This window comes from Gossypium arboreum, chromosome 5 (genome assembly GCF_025698485.1).
Source record: "Gossypium arboreum isolate Shixiya-1 chromosome 5, ASM2569848v2, whole genome shotgun sequence".
NCBI classification, from domain to species: domain Eukaryota; kingdom Viridiplantae; phylum Streptophyta; class Magnoliopsida; order Malvales; family Malvaceae; genus Gossypium; species Gossypium arboreum.
The window spans coordinates 31247304-31264244 of record NC_069074.1 but is presented as its reverse complement, the minus strand read 5'-3'; the positions used below and the strand labels follow the sequence as shown (position 1 = coordinate 31264244).

The 16941-nt window shown below is 37.0% G+C and overlaps 2 non-coding genes across 2 annotated transcripts; one reads left to right on the top strand and one right to left on the bottom strand.

Moving 5' to 3' along the window:
* Positions 1–4819: 4819 nt before the first annotated feature.
* LOC128293429 (small nucleolar RNA R71) lies at positions 4820–4922 on the bottom strand. The gene has a single exon (XR_008283611.1). It is a non-coding gene; the product is annotated as a small nucleolar RNA R71 (small nucleolar RNA).
* An 8042-nt stretch (positions 4923–12964) lies between these two features.
* LOC128293460 (small nucleolar RNA R71) lies at positions 12965–13071 on the top strand. Its single transcript, XR_008283642.1, has one exon. It is a non-coding gene; the product is annotated as a small nucleolar RNA R71 (small nucleolar RNA).
* The last annotated feature ends 3870 nt before the right edge of the window (positions 13072–16941 follow it).

Genomic DNA, 16941 nt, shown 5'->3' with positions numbered 1-16941 from the left:
TACAAAATCACTGTTTATTTTCTTCTTCCTTTCCAAAGCCCTAGCCGTAATCTCCCCTTCTCCACTTCCTGATCCCTATTCTCAGCCGCCACTACCCTCTTGTCCAGTTCATGTGGCAGCTTCATATGCTAACATCTCTGAGCACCTCACCCGATTCAAGCTTCAATGTTTTCAACAATTTGACGACATTGATTCTACTCTACAGCAGAGTTGTCAGCACCTTTCCATCTTATCGCCAGTCCCGCCTCGCGAACCATCCAGCGATGAAGATGTTTAGAAATATTTATTTATTACTTTCTGTTTTTACTTATTATTGAAACTATTTCTATTATTTTTATTAGATTTTTGAATTTTATTTTTATTCTTTATTTCGTTTATTTCTTTTCAAATCCTTATACTTCCTAATATATCTTAAAAAGTTCCTTATTTTATCACAGTTATATAGAACTCCTAAGCTCATCATCACATAGGAACTACAACCCCATCGGGGAAGGTTCTCCACGACTGCCATGTTTTGCTCGACCACGACCATAGCTACCACTAGATATATTATTCTTTTGGCACAGGACTTATGGCCTAATGAACCTATACGACTATCAGAGTATCCTCCTCCACTCTCAAACCGATCACTCTCTAAAACTCTAATTTCGAGGAATTCATCATACATGAAGTTTCACTTCTCTCCCTATCTTATTTTTATTCTCTAACATCTATCATTGTACATTGAGGGCAATGTACATCTTAAGTGTGGGGGGTATTTAATTCACTATCAGAAAAAAGATCCCTGAATAATCACATTGTTCTCATGAAAAACTCGCATATCATATTTAGGATAAATTTTAATTGATTTATGATTTTGATTGATATATCTCAAATTAAAACATAGGGATTTATGCATTGATTATTTAAACTTTAAGACATTAGAGAATCAAGCATGATAAGTTGATTTTTTTTTTAAGAAATTAAATTATAGGTTGTTTCCCCAAGTCTAGGTATTACTTTGAATTAGAATTCATAAGTCTAAACATCAAAAAGCCATAATTTTTGTGAGATTTTTGAGCCTTTTGAGCATCTATTCATCCTTTCATGCTCATCTATTCATCTTTTCATGCTCACTTTTATTATTGCTTTGAGTGCGTCAGTATTGAACTATTATTCTAGAACTTGCTTGATTATGCATGTCGAGACCACACCATTTGATTTGATATATCAAAATGATTAAGGCACTTAGGATTAACCCACTCATGCCATGAAAAGCCTACCTCCACGATTAACCCCTAGTAAACCCCCTTGAGCCCAACAAACCAATTCTTGTATTACCTTTAGTATTAACCTTTAACCCATTATTGTTGAAATCCCATAAATTAATCCCTATTTTTGTCAAGATTTGAGTTGAATGGATTGTCTAGCTATGTTTTGCTCTTGATATTTAGTCTATATTATTTAATTTGTTCTTAAAAAAAAATAAACACAAAAAACACAACTATGTATGCATATCTATAATTTCATATTCTGAGAGAAGCTCTGTTGTACGCAAGTGAAGATTAACTCTTTTTCTAGTTAGCCAACTGTTCAATTCAATCTCGATTCTAACCCTTTCTTCCAGCTTGTGACCACACCCCCTAACCAAGCCTCATTACAACCCTCTAAAGACCTTTTGATTGATGTATCATCTTAAAATTAAAGTGGTGGAGATTTGATTTTCATGCAAGCCTATGGTAATGACTTTCCATTATTGACTATTGAGTGCTTCCTTTATTGTCCTTAAAACACCTCGAGTGATTTGAGTGAATCTTTAGTGAGGATGTAAAACTCTATGATATTTTGAATTAAAGGTAATTACTTAGATGAGGGAAGACACCTATAATTTTGGGATAAAATGCTCAACTTGGAATGATTGAAACTTTTATGTTCTTTTAGTTAAATTCTCAATGTATAATTACCTATGGATTAATTTGTGATATTATTGATAGAAATTATAAGTTGAGAAGGATTTATTCTAATTATAAGTTGAGAATTTTGCTTGAGGACAAGCAAATGCTTAAGTGTGGGGGTATTTGATAAACCGTAAATTATAAATATTTTTACCCCATGTTTAATCCATTTTATAGATGATTTCTTATTAGAATTGGTGACTTCGATGCTCCTAATGCTTTAATTTCATGTTTTGTACTCAAGAGAGCACCAAGAGTCAAAAGGAGCCAAAAACAAGCCAAAAACAAGCCAAAAAGGGACAAACGGACCAAATAGAGAAGATGACACGACCTAAGCCTTGCTACACAGGCAAATCACATGCCCGTGTCTTTCAAGGGTGTCGACCAAGGCTTTCACGATTCACATGGCCTGGCCATTGACCCACACGGCCGTGTGCAATTTAACAGATTAAACACGGCCTGGCAATCACTTCACATGGCCGTGTCACATGGGCGTGTCCTTGCCAAGCCCAAGTTAAGTCCAATTCAGAAAAGGCCATTTTGGAGGGTTTTTAGGCATTCCAAAGCCTATAAATACGCACTAGAGGAGGAGAAAAGGGGAGACGGAGAAGAGGGGTAAGGAATTACCCTAAGGAAGCCGATTGATCCATCTCAAAAGCGGGATTCATCATCAAGACTGAAGATCTCTCCTCAATTCCCCTTCAAGAGTTTTGTGTTTTCTTTATGTTTTGTATTCTTTATTCTTCTGAGATGTTTTCTTATTTAGTTATGAACTAAATCCCTTAAATACCTAAAGGGAATGAAACCTAAGACGAATCTTGTTATTATTTTCTAAATCGTATGATAAATATTTAACTTGTTCTTAATTATGTGTTCTTAATTCTTGCTTTGATATCCCAAGATACTGATTCAAGAAATGCTCTTATTCAGAGGAGGAATAGACCCTGTCTAAGAGTACATTTTCCATATTTAAGCGGAGTTGATTGCATGCTTAGAAATAGGGTGACAAGATTTTGCCGGATTAGGGTGAAACCTAATAAGGGGATCCATAGATCGAGTTAATGCAACCCTAGAGTGTTAATTAGAGAAAAGTCTTGGTTACTCAATCTAGGGATTAGACATTATTAGTCTTGAATAGGCATAATAACATAACTTAGGGATCCCTACGGAACAAGTTGAATGAATAAATCGTCCGATTCGGAGCCAGAATAACAAGTACAGTCTAAGTGGATTTTTCCTTAGGTATTGTCTCAAGTCAATCAATTTTCCCAAAAGCAATACCCAATTCTTTTCTCTGTGCATTCTTAGTATAAATAATTAGTTAATTAAAATAATCCCTTTTATTCTTAGGCTAGATAATAAAAAGATAGTTATTACTAGTACTTTTGGTTCCCTTGGGTACGATATCCCAGTCTTGCCATTACTATACTATTGTTCGATAGGTGCGCATGCCTTTTCGTCATGATAATAGTTAGTCTAGGTTTGATCTTCATTATAAATATTTATTACTTGTTACAAATCACGCGATCATAAATATTTGACTTATTCTTAATTACGTGTTCTTAATTATTGTTTTGGTATTCCAGGATATTGATTCAATTTAAAGCTCTTATTCAGAGGAGGAATAGACCCTGTCTAAGAGTAAATTTGTCATAATTAAGTGGAGTTAGTTGCGCGCCTAGAGATAGGGTGACAAGATTTTGCCGGATTAGGGTGAAACCTAATAAGAGGATACATAGATCGAGTTAATGCAACCCTAGAGCATTAATTAGAAAGATATTTCAATTATTCAAACTAAGGTTAGACGTTGTTAGTCTCGAGAGAGATAATAATATAACTTAGGGATCTTATGGAACAAGTTGAATGAATAAATCGTCCGATTCAGAGTCAAATAACAAGTGAAGTCTAGGTGGATTTTTCCTTAGGTATTGTCTTAATCAATCGAGTTTTCCAAAAAGTATTTTCCCCAAATTTCTTTTCTGTGATTTCTTATTTTAATTAATTAGTTAGCTAAATAAAACCCTTTTATTTTTTAGGCTTGATAATAAAAATAAAGTTGATACTAGTACTTTTAGTTCCTATGGGTTTGATAATCCAGTCTTGCTAAAGTTATACAACTGTTCGATAGATACACTTGCCTTCATCGTGATAATAGTTAGTTTCAAGAACGATTCATTATAAATATTTAAAACCTGTCATGAATATCATGTATCAAGTTTTTGGCACCGTTTCTGGGGAACTAAGATATTAGGAACACTTGATTTTCTTTTCTAACTCTTCATTTATTTTCTTCTGACAGTTTTTTCTAGTTTCTAACCAGGAGAAACCCGTCAGGACCATTACTATTTGATAGTGAGATCGATCGCACGGTTTGTAGAAACCAAAGAGAAAAAAGGCAAAGCTTACGTTACACAGAAGAGTAAGAGGAAGATACTTCAACCACCACCGAGAAGATGGCTAAAAACCAAGAAAATTTGTTACCTCCTGCGATAGCTGTTAATCAGAATCTTGCTCCGCACACTATGTATGATTATGCTAAACCTTCTCTAACAGGAACTGAATCGAGCATAGTTAGACTTGCTATTGCTACAAATAATTTTGAACTGAAACCTAACACAATTCAAATGATACAATAGTTTGTTCAGTTTGATGGTTTCCAGGACGAGGATCCCAATGCTCACTTGGCAAATTTTCTAGAATTTTGTGATACCTTTAAAATTAATGGTGTTTCTGATGACGCCATCTGCCTTCGGTTGTTCCCCTTTTCATTAAGGAATAAGGCTAAAAAATGGTTGAACTCGTTACCACAAGGGTCAATAACTCCTTGGGAACAAATGACCAAAAAGTTCTTACTAAAATATTTTCCGCCTGCTAAAATGGCTAAATTACGTAATGATATCTCTTCTTTTGTGCAGATGGATTTAGAAACACTCTATGATGCATGGGAGAGATATAAGGAACTTTGCGAAGATGCCCTCACCATGGTTACCACTCTGGCTATAGGTTCAAACTTTTCATAATGGCCTGAATCCTTCGACTCGGCAGATGATTGATACAGCTGCTAGTGGAACCATCAATAATAAAACACCTGAAGATGCCTATGAATTTATGGAGGAGATGTCACTGAATAACTATCAGTGGCAAGTTATGAGGACAAAGCCAACGAAAATAGCCAGTGTTTATAACATCGATTCGGTCATCATGCTCTCTAATCAGGTAGAACTCTTGAATAAGAAAATTAATGGTTTTCTTAGTTCTTCACAGGTTCACCCAGTAATGCAGTGCGATGCAAAGGGAGGTGGATCGAGGAATTCAGAATACCCACATTATGGCCACAACATGGAGAACGAGCAGTTAAATTACAAGGGTAATAATCCTCAATCTCAAAACAATCCTTACAGCAATACTTACAATGCAGGTTGGAGGAATCACCCAAATTTTTCATGGGGAGGCCAAGGAAATCAGAAACCACCACCCCCTCCAGGCTTTCAGCAACCACCATTCCAGCACGAGAAAAAGCTGAACCTTGAGGAGATGCTAACCAAATTCATCTCGGTGTTAGAGACTCATTTTCAGAATACCGAGACGACACTCAAAAATCAACAAGCATCAATCCAAGGGCTCAAAACTCAGATTGGACAGCTCGCCAAGTTGATTTCCGAATAGCCATAAGGTAGCCTACCAAGCAACACTGAATCTAACCCAATGGAGAAACTTAATGCAATTTCCATTTAAGATGAGGAAGGGTTAGTGGCAAAACCAAGGCCAAAACCGGTGGTAAGCGAAGGTTAGAGATACGTGATATTCGTGACAGGTTTTAAATATTTATAATGAATCGTTCTTGAAACTAACTACTATCACGATGAAGGAAAGTGTACCTATCGAACAGTAGTATAGCTTTAGCAAGACAAGATTGTTGAACCCAAAGGAACTAAAAGTACTAGTAATGACTATCTTTTTATTATCTAGCCTAAGAATAATGGGGTTTGTTTTAACTAACTAACTAATTAGCTAAACAAAGAATTCACAGAAAATAGAATTGGGAAATTACTTTTGGAAAAATGATTGAATTAAGACAATACCTAAGGAAAAATCCACTTAGACTTCACTTGTTATTTGACTCTGAATCGGGCGATTTATTCATTTGACTTGATCCGTAGAAATCCTTAAGTTATATTATTATCCCCCTCGAGACTAACAACGTCTAACCCTAGGTTGAATAATTGAAATCTTTTTCTAATTAACTTCCTAGGGTTGCATTAACTCGATCTATGGATCCCCTTATTAGGTTTCTCCCTAATCCGACAAAATCTTGTCACCCTATGGTGCATAATCAACTCCGCTTAATTATGAAAAATGTACTCTTAAACAGGGTCTATTCCTCCTCTGAATAAGAGCTTAGCTTAACTTAAATCAATATCCTGGAATATCAAAACAAGAATTAAGAACACATAATTAAGAACAAGTCAAATATTTCTCATACAATTCAGATAATAATAACAAGATCTATCTTAGGTTTCATTCCCCTTAGGTATTTAGGGGTTTTAGTTCATAAGTAAAATGGTAAACATCTCAGAACAATAATGAATACAAAACATAAAGAAAAACCCAAAACTCCTGAAGGGAAATTGAGGGGAGATCTTCAGTCTTGATGATGAATCCGGCTTCTGAGATGGATCAATCGGCTTTCTTTGAGTAGTTCCCCGCTTCCTCTTCTGTGCCCTCCTTTTCCTCCTCCTCTAGGGTATATTTATAGGCTTTAAAATGTTAAGAACCCTCAAAATTGGACTTTTCCTAATTAGACTCAATTTAGGCTCGACAGGGGCATGCCCGTGTGACACACCCGTGTGCGATTACTTCAGGCCGTGGTCAAGCCTGTTTAATAGGCACGGGCGTGTGGTCCACCCGTTTGAGTTGTGCTTTGATTCCGCCAAATTGACACGGCCGTGTGGTTTGCCCGTGTGAGGAAGTCCAGGTCATGTTGATTTCGTACATTGGCCCATTTTCTCTGTTTTTGGCCCGTTTCTCGTTCCTTTCACTCTCCTATGCTCACCTAAGTATAAAATATGAAATTAAGGCATTAGCAGCATCGAATTCACCAAATCTAAGGAAAAATCATCCATAAAATGTGCTAAGCATGGGATAAAAATATGTATAAATTTCGGTTTATCAAATACCCTTGCACTTAATCATTTGTTTGTCCTCAAGCAAAATCCTCAATTCATAATCAAAATAAATTCTTCTCAACTTATAACTTCTATCGATAATATCTCAAAATAATCCATAGGTAATTATACATTGAAAATTCAACTGAAAGAACATCAAAGTTTCAAACATTCCAAGTTGAGCATTTTATTATTAAAAGATAGGTTTCTCCCCTCATCTAAGTAATTACCTTTGATTCAAAATATCACAGAGTTTCACAGTCTCACTAAAGATTTTCTCAAATCGCTCGAGGTGTTTAAGGACAATGAATGAAGCACTTAATAGTCAATAATGAAAAGTTATTATGATAGGCTTGCATGAAAATCAAATCTCTACCACTATAAATTGAGATGAAACATCAATCAAAAGGTCTTTAGAGGGTTGTAATGTGGCTTTGGTTAGAGGGTGTGGCCACAAACTAAAAAAAAGGGTTAGAATCGAGATTGAATTGAAAATTTTCCTAAATAGAAAAAATAATTAAACATCAATTGCGTACAATAGCGCTTTTTCTCAAAATATGGAATTTAACTTCTTTAGCTCAAAAGATTACTACTACTAATATGTATACATGTATATATATATTAGAACAAGTCAAATTACAAAATAGAATAAAACATAGCTAAGCAACTATTCCAACTCAAATCTCAACAAAAATAGGGATCAAATTAATTTAGGGGATTTCAACAATAATGAGTTATGGGTTAATATTGAGGGTAAATTAATGAATGAGTTGTTAGGCTCAAGGAGGTTCACTAAGGGTTAATTGTGAAGGTAGACCTTTATGGAGTAAGTGGGTTAAACATAAGTGCCTTTATCATTTTGACATATCAAATCAAATGGTGTGGTCTTGACATGCATAATCAAGCAAGTTCTAGAATAACAATTCAATACTGATGCACTTATAATAAATGTGAGCATGAAATAAATAATAGATGCTCTAAAGGCTCAAGATCTCACAAAAATTATGGCTTTTTAATGTTTAAGCTTGTGAATTCCAACTCAAGGTAATACCTAAACTTTGGGAAACAACCTAAAAGTTTTTAATTCTTCAAAAATCAACTTATCATGCTTGCTTCCCTAATGTCTTAAAGTTTAAACAATCAATACATAGATGCCTATGTTTTAATTCAAGATATATCAATAAAATTATAGACTAATTAGAATTCATTCTAATAATGATATGAAAAGATCACATGAGAATAAAACAAAATTCAAGGATTTTTCTGATATAAAAGACCCCCACACTTAAGATGTACATTGACCTCAATGTACAAAGGTAGATATATTGAAAAAGATAGATGTGTAATCATAAGTTAAGGAGATAAGTGAAACTTCCTGAATGATGAATAAATTCCTTGAACTGGAGTTTTGGAGAATAACTGGTGTGAGAGTGGAGGAGGATACTCCAGTGGTGGTAGAGGTTGGGTTCCACAAATGCTGCGCCAAAAGAATATTATATCTCACGTTGGCTATGGTCATGGTCGAGCAGGACATGGTAGTTGTGGAGAACCTTTCCCAGTGGAGTTTCAAGTTCTTGAGTAATAGTGAGCTTTGGAGCTCTTTATAACTGTGATAGAATCAGGAACTCTTTTAGGAAATATATAAGGAAGAGTAAGTACTCATAATGAATTAGCCGAAATTAAAAATTGTAAAATAATAATTATAAAACCTAATAAAAATAAGCTTAAAGAAAAATAAAAAGTAGTCTTAAAGTAGAATAAAAGTAAAAACATAAAATAATAAATAAAAGTTTCTAAACATCTTCATTGCGAGATGGTTCACGAGGTGGGGGTGGCGATGAGATGTGGAAGTGCTGACAAATCTGGTGTAGTGTAGCATCAATGTGATCGAAGCACTAAAAACACTGCTGCTCAAATCGAGTTAGGCACTCAGAGATGTCAGCATATGAAGTCGCCGCATGAACTGGACGAGAAAGAGGTGGTGGCTGAGACGGTGGGTCCTCGTGACATGGAGGGACATCATCAATAATGTCTTCGTGGGCTTCCTTCTCGGTGGATTCGGTGAGATGGTACTAAGGAGGGAAAGTGCCATGCCGTTTCTCGATCATCCTTATACTTAGCATGCTCAAGATGCCCTGTGGGGACATCTGGCCCATGAGAGTGAGGGAGGATGATTGGGCTGCTGTGTTAAGGAGCCTGAAGTACCGAGCCAACCGCGTCACATAGGGCCTAATGGAGATGACCGTTGAATGGCGAGGGCAATGATATAATCAAGGTCTATGACGTGCCTGTGTGACATACACCATAGAAAGTAGGTGTTGTGAGTGTTGAAAATTCCAGTGCTCTCTCGCATTCCTATTAACTTGTGAGCCAAAATGGTGTGTAAGTACCTCAGAGATAGAGGGAGAGACGATACCTTGGAACGGCTAGGATTGTAGGAGGCAGCACCGGGGGTGAGGGCGTTCAAACACCGTGAAGGAGAGTGATGGATGTGGTGATTGAGAGCGTGGAATTCATTCTCCTCTATGAACTCCTCAGTGCAAAAGCCTAGTGCAGTTCTAAACTCTGGGACGTTCAACTGGCGGACTAGACCGCCGAGGTGAAATTGGATTGTTCCCGGATCATCAAAGCGGGCCATCATGGTTTGAAGATGGAACGTTGAGCAGAGTTCCATCATAAGTTCAAGATATGTCGGGTTGACAATCTCAAAGAAGAGCCCCTAAGGATCGGTGGTGAGGAGGGCTAGAATTGCATCCGCGAGTTGGATTTTTTCTAGCGCGGCCCAATCTATACAGCGGCCCACTTCCAAGGTCAGGCTTGTAGAATCTGGAAAAGTTCTTCTTGGAGCCCAATGGGGAACTGTAGGAAAGGGTGATGAATTTTCGCGGTAAGACCGGAGGAAGATGACACTCTCTTTCTCTTTTTCGAAGTAGGGACGGCGACTTTCTTTCCTTGTGAGGTAGACATAATGTACCTATAATGGAAATTGAAGTGGAATGTGAATACTTTCCATGGGGCTTACATATTAACCTATACTATAACAACCAAAATAAATGTGCCTAATAACCCTATGAGAATAAGTAATGGAGATATCTAAAGAATGAATTTGTGTGGGGTTAATAGCATGAAACTCATAGGAACAATGAATGAATGTAGCCTAATATACTGACTAAGAAAATAAAAAAAAATTACCAAAGCAAAACTTAAAAACATAAATTTATCTACTATTCTAACTATGAATGTGCACGTAAAGTAGTCAAATGGAGCATAAAAATCATGAAAGAAGCAAAATAATTGAAGAAGATTGAGATAAAAGAGTAAACAAACGCAAGAGGGAGGAGCTTAGGCGTCAAAAATGTGGTTGAAGGCGGCGCACGAGCATGGCAGGAGGACGTGTGAATCTGCAGCGGCTAGGGTTAGGGATTTTGGGTGAGGGAGATGATGAATAGTGAAGGGTATTTATAGATTTTTAGACACACGACCAAAGGACACACCCGTGTTACCCAATTTTTACCCGTGTGATTTGCGAATTTTGAATTTGGGCGCGTTTGACATTTGGCCCACGCCCGTGTTCCTTGGGAGTGTGGGTGTACACGGCCGTGTCTGTCTTCGTTCGCTTCTCCCACGCCTGTGTATGTAGGCCCATGCTCATGTTGTTTTGGCAGGTTCACCCACGGTTGCTTGGCATGGGCGTGTGGCACGCCTATGTTAATTTAACATGTTCAGCCACGGTTTCAAGGCACAGGCGTGTCTCACATCCGTGTTGTTTTGGAAGGTTTTCAAGAGCTCCGTTAGTGAGTTAGGTACTGAAATTTAAAGAAGTTAATACAGTTAGTGCTCGGGTTACCTCCCGAGAAGCGCTTATTTATAGTCTAAGCTCAACTTACCTCTCTATTGAATGGTCATGGTGGTTTGAGGAGTTTATACTCCTCATTCCTGCTGTGAATCTCATTAAAATAAGGTTTTAGGTAGGTATTGTTTACCTTAAAAGCGCCGAATTTGGGATGACTTACCTCGACTGTATTGAATGGGAAAATGCTAAGTACCGTAAGAGGGATTTCTTCATTCGGTTTGGTAGTGATAATGTGAGGATCTGCGGCATCTAATAAAACTTTATCTCCAACCTTAAGTTGATTTGGAAAGGTATTGAGCTTGTTTTGGCGTAGTTCTGGTTTATCGTGTGTCCTCAATTTATGTGTCTGCCATTCATCTAGCTCCTCGATTTGTAGCCTTCATTCTTCATGAATAGGTCCTCTACTATTGCTTGAAAATGGCTCATATATTTCCTTCAAACTCATTTCCTGCAAAGTAGGTTGCACCATATTGTCAGTTTTAGTAGAATGGTTTAGAAAATCACTTTTAATTTTTGATGTGTTGCCGGAATTGCAAGCTTGAAGGGTGATTGTTTCGTCTCCCACACGAAGTGTGAGCTCACGTGTTCCAACATCAATAATCGTTCTAGCAGTTGCTAAAAAGGGCCTTCCTAAAATCAAAGGAGCATTGCTATCCTTCTCCATGTCTAGAACAACGAAGTCAATGGGAAATATAAATTTATCGATCTTAACAAGAACATCTTCAATGATACCAATAGAAAATCTAATGGTTTTATCAGCCAATTGAAGGCTCATCCTAGTTTGTTTGGGTTTCTCTAGACCTAGTTGCTTAAACAATTTGTAAGGCATAACATTGATACTAGCCCCTAGATCAGCCAACGCATTATTACCATCTAAACTACCAATTAAGACAGGAATCGTGAAACTCCCTAGATCTTTTAATTTATTGGGCAGCTTATTCTGAAGAATGACTGAGCAAACTGCGTTTAGCTCCACATGCGACCTTAAATCTAACTTTCATTTATTTGCTAAAAGCTCCTTTAAAAATTTGACTGCGTTCAGCATCTGCGAAAGTGCTTCAATAAATGGTAGGTTAATATTTAGTTTATTTAACAGTTTAAGGAATTTACCAAATTGTTCGTCTGAGCGATCTTTTCTTATCACATTGGGGTATAGCACATGAGGTTTATATTCTGTACTTACCAATTTTTGTTCGCTTTGGCCAACCTCATTCTTACCTTCGCTTACCACCGGTTATAGCCTTGGTTTTGCCACTAACCCTTCCTCATCTTGAATGGCAATTGCGTTGAGTTGCTCCCTTGGGTTAGATTTAGTGTTGCTTGACATGCTATCTTGTGGTCGTTTGGAAATCAATTTGGCGAGCTGTCCAATCTGAGTTTTGAGCCCCTGGATTGATGCTTGTTGATTTTTGAGTGCTGCCTCAATATTCTGGAAACAAGTTTCTGACACCGATATAAACTTTGAGAGCATCTCTTCAAGGTTTTGCTTTTTTTCTTGTTAGTAGGGTGGTTGTTGGTAGCCTGGAGGTGGTCTCTGATTTCCTTGGCCTCCTCATGAAAAATTTGGGTGGTTCCTCCAACCTGCATTGTAAGTATTGCTATAAGGATTGTTTTGAGATCGAGAATTGTTACCCATGTAATTTAACTGCTCGTTGTCCATGTTGTGGCCATAAGGTGGGTATTCTGAATTGCTCGATCCACCTCCATTTGCTTCGCAATGCATTACTGGGTGAACTTGTGAAGAACTAAGAAAACCATCAATTTTCTTATTCAAGAGTTCTACCTGATTAAAAAGCATGGTGACCGAATCGATGTTATAAATGCTGGCTATTTTCATTGGCTTTGTCCATATGACTTGCCACTGATAGTTATTCAGTGACATCTCCTTTATAAATCCATAGGCATCTTTAGGTGTTTTATTATTGATGGTTCCGCCAGCAGCTGCGTCAATCATCTGCCAAGTCGAAAGGTTCAGGCCATTGTGAAACATTTGGACCTGTAGCCAGAATGGTAACCCATGGTGAGGGCATCATTGCAAAAGGTCCTTGTACCTCTCCCATTCATCGTAGAGTGTTTCTAAATCCATCTGCACAAAAGAAGAGATATCATTACGTAATTTAGCCGTTTTAGTCGGCAGAAAATATTTTAATAAAAACTTTTCGGTCATTTGTTCCCAAGTAGTAATTGACCCTCGTGGTAACAAGTTCAACCACTATTTAGCTTTGTTCCTCAATGAAAAGGGAAACAACCGAAGATGTATGGCATCATCAGAAATGGCATTAATTTTAAATGTATCGTAGAATTCTAGGAAATTTTCCAAATGAGCATTTGAATCCTCATCCTGCAAACTATCAAACTGAACAAGCTATTGTATCATTTGAATTGTGTTGGGTTTCAGTTCAAAATTATTTGCAGCAATAGCAGGTCTAACTATACTTGCCTCAGTTCCTATTAAATTAGGTTTAGCATAATCATACATAGTGCGTGGAGCAGGATTCTAATTTACAGCAATCGCAGAAGGTAGCGGATATTTTTGGTTTTCAGCCATCTCCTCGGTTGTGGTTGAAGTATTGTCCTCTTGCTCATTCTCTGTGTATCTTAAGCTTCGCCTTATTTCTCTTTGGTTTCTACAAACTGTACAATCGATCTCACTGTCAAAAAGTAATGGTCCTGACAGGTTGTTTCTAGTCATAAACTATAAAAACCTGCCAGAAAAAAGAGAAAAAGAAGAATTAGTAATAAAAATTAGAATAAAATTTAAATTGCAGTAAAAATAAATGGCTAAAGTAATAAAAATTGAGTGTTCCTAATATCTTAGTTCCCCGGAAACGGTGCCAAAAACTTGATACATGATATTCGTGACAGGTTTTAAATATTTATAATGAATCGTTTTTGAAACTAACTATTATCACGATAAGGCAAGTGTACCTATCGAACAGTAGTATAGCTTTAGCAAGATCGGATTGTCGAACCCAAAGGAACTAAAAGTACTAGTAATGACTATCTTTTTATTATCTAGCCTAAGAATAATGGGGTTTGTTTTAACTAACTAACTAATTAGCTAAACAAAGAATTCACAGAAAATAGAATTGGGAAATTACTTTTGGAAAAATGATTGAATTAAGACAATACCTAAGGAAAAATCCACTTAGACTTCACTTGTTATTTGACTCTGAATCGGGCGATTTATTCATTTGACTTAATCCGTAGAAATCCCTAAGTTATATTATTATCCCTCTCGAGACTAACAACGTCTAACCCTAGGTTGAATAATTGAAATCTTTTTCTAATTAACTTCCTAGGGTTGCATTAACTCGATCTATGGATCCCCTTATTAGGTTTCTCCCTAATCCGACAAAATCTTGTCACCCTATGGCGCGTAATCAACTCCGCTTAATTATGAAAAATGTACTCTTAGACAGGGTTTATTCCTCCTCTGAATAAGAGCTTAACTTGAATCAATATCCTGGAATATCAAAACAATAATTAAGAACACATAATTAAGAACAAGTCAAATATTTATCATACAATTCAGATAATAATAACAAGATCTGTCTTAGGTTTCATTCCCCTTAGGTATTTAGGGGTTTTAGTTTATAACTAAAAAGGTAAACATCTCAGAAGAATAATAAATACAAAACATAAAGAAAAACCCAAAACTTTTAAAGGGAAATTGAGGGGAGATCTTCATTATTAATGATGAATCCGGCTTCTGAGATGGATCAATCAGCTTTCCTAGAGCAGTTCCCAACTTCCTCCTCTGTGCCCTCCTTTACCTCCTCCTCTAGGGTGTATTTATAGGCTTAAAAATGCCTAAGAACCCTCAAAATTGGCCTTTTCCGAATTGGACTCAATTTGGGCTCGACAGGAACACGCCCGTGTGAGATGCCCGTGTGCGATTACTTCAGGCCGTGGTCAAGCCTGTTAAATAGGCATGGGCGTGTGGTCCACCCGTGTGAGTCGTGCTTCGATTCTGCCAAATTGACACAGTCGCATGGTCTGCCCGTGTGGGGAAGTCCAGGCCGTGTTGATTTCGTACATTGGCCCATTTTCTCCATTTTTGGCCCATTTCTCGTTCCTTTCACTCTCTTATGCTCACCTAAGTATAAAATATGAAATTAAGGCATTAAGAGCATCAAATTCACCAAATATAAGGAAATATCATCCATAAAATGTGTTAAGCATGGGATAGAAATATGTATAAATTATGGTTTATCAGTAAGAATGATGTAGGCCAAAATGAACAAAAATCTGTAAGTATAGAATATAAACCTCGTGTGCCATACCCCAATGCGACAAGGAAAGACCGCTTAGATGAACAATTTGGTAATTCCTTAAACTTTTAAAAAAACTACATATTAACTTACCGTTTATTGAAGCACTTTCGCAGATGCCAAACGCAGTCAAATTTTTAAAGAAGCTTCTAGAAAATAAACAAAAGTTAGATGAAAGGTCGCATGTGGAGCTGAATGCAGTTTGCTCAGCCATTCTTCAGAATAAGCTACCCAACAAACTAAAAGATCCAGGGACTTTTACGATTCCTTATTTAATTGGTAGTTTACATGTTAATAATGCATTGGCTGATCAATGTATGCCTTACAAATTGTTTAAACAACTAGGTCTAGGGAAACCCAAACAAACTAGGATGAACATTCAATTAGCAGATAAAACTGTCAAATTTCCTAAGGGTATCATTGAAGATGTACTCGTTAAAATTGAAAAATTTATATTCCAGTTGATTTTGTTGTTTTAGACATAGAAGAGGATAGTAATGTTCCTTTAATTTTGGGAAGGCCCTTTTTAGCAACTGCTAGAATAATTATTGACTTGGCACAGGTGAACTCACACTTATTGTAGGAGACGAAACAATCACCCTTCAAGCTCGCAACCTGAACAACACATCGAAAATTGAAGGTGATTGTACAAATTGTTCTACTAAGATTGATCATATGGTGCAACCTATTTTGCAGGAAATAAGTTCAAAGGACACACATGAGCCATGTTCAATCTACAACAAAGGATCTACACATGAAGAACGAATGTTACAAATCAAGGAGTTAGATGAATGGCTGTCATTTAAACCGAGAAAACACGATAAACCAAAACTATGCCAGAACGAGATCTATACATCACCAAATCAACTTAAGGTTGGAGATAAAGTTTCAGATGCCACAGATCCGCACATTGACACTGCCAAACTGAATGAAGAAATTCCTCTTACGGTACTTAGCATTTTCCCACTTGGTACAGTTGAGGTAAGTCATGTGACAGCCCTAAAGCGACCCTAGTCGGGAAGTGGTTTCAGGACCGCTAAACCGAGGCACCAAAATATTTGAATGTGATAATTATTGTCTAGAATATGTAAATATGAATGTGTGAAAGTTTCGAGCTTCGATTTAGTCGATTGCATGTGAATTCAGTTAGTAGGACTTATGTGAGAAAATTTAGAAATGTACTAGGCAAATGCAAAGTGGCCTAATAATGCATGTTGTGAAAATGAGGGATTTGCATGTCAAATTTCCCTAAAGATAGCCTAGTGGCCGGCCATGACAAGGATGATGGGCAAAGAAAACATGTCATAACATGTTTTGTTAATGGATGATGTTAAAAATGATAAAAAATTAAAGGTTGTAGGAAGAGAAACAAAAAAAATGTGTGTGGGTGTGATTTCCCCCCCCCATTGCCGTGTGTTGGAGAAAAGAGAAGAAAAAAAAATTGTTCATCCTTTTCATTTTCTTTTGGCCGAAAATCCTAAGGAGGAAGGAAAGGGGTTCTTGCTTCATGTTTGGTTTAGAAGAGGATTAGGAGAAGGTTTGGCCATACTTGTATCAAGATTAAGGTATGTTTGATGTTGTGCCATGAGATTCATGCATGTTTTAGTTGCTAGCTTGATGTTCTTATTAGCCCATGGTTCAAATCTTTGCTATGTCATGGGGATGGTATTCGGCCAAGGTAAATTTTGTGTTGATATCATTGCATGCTAAATGTG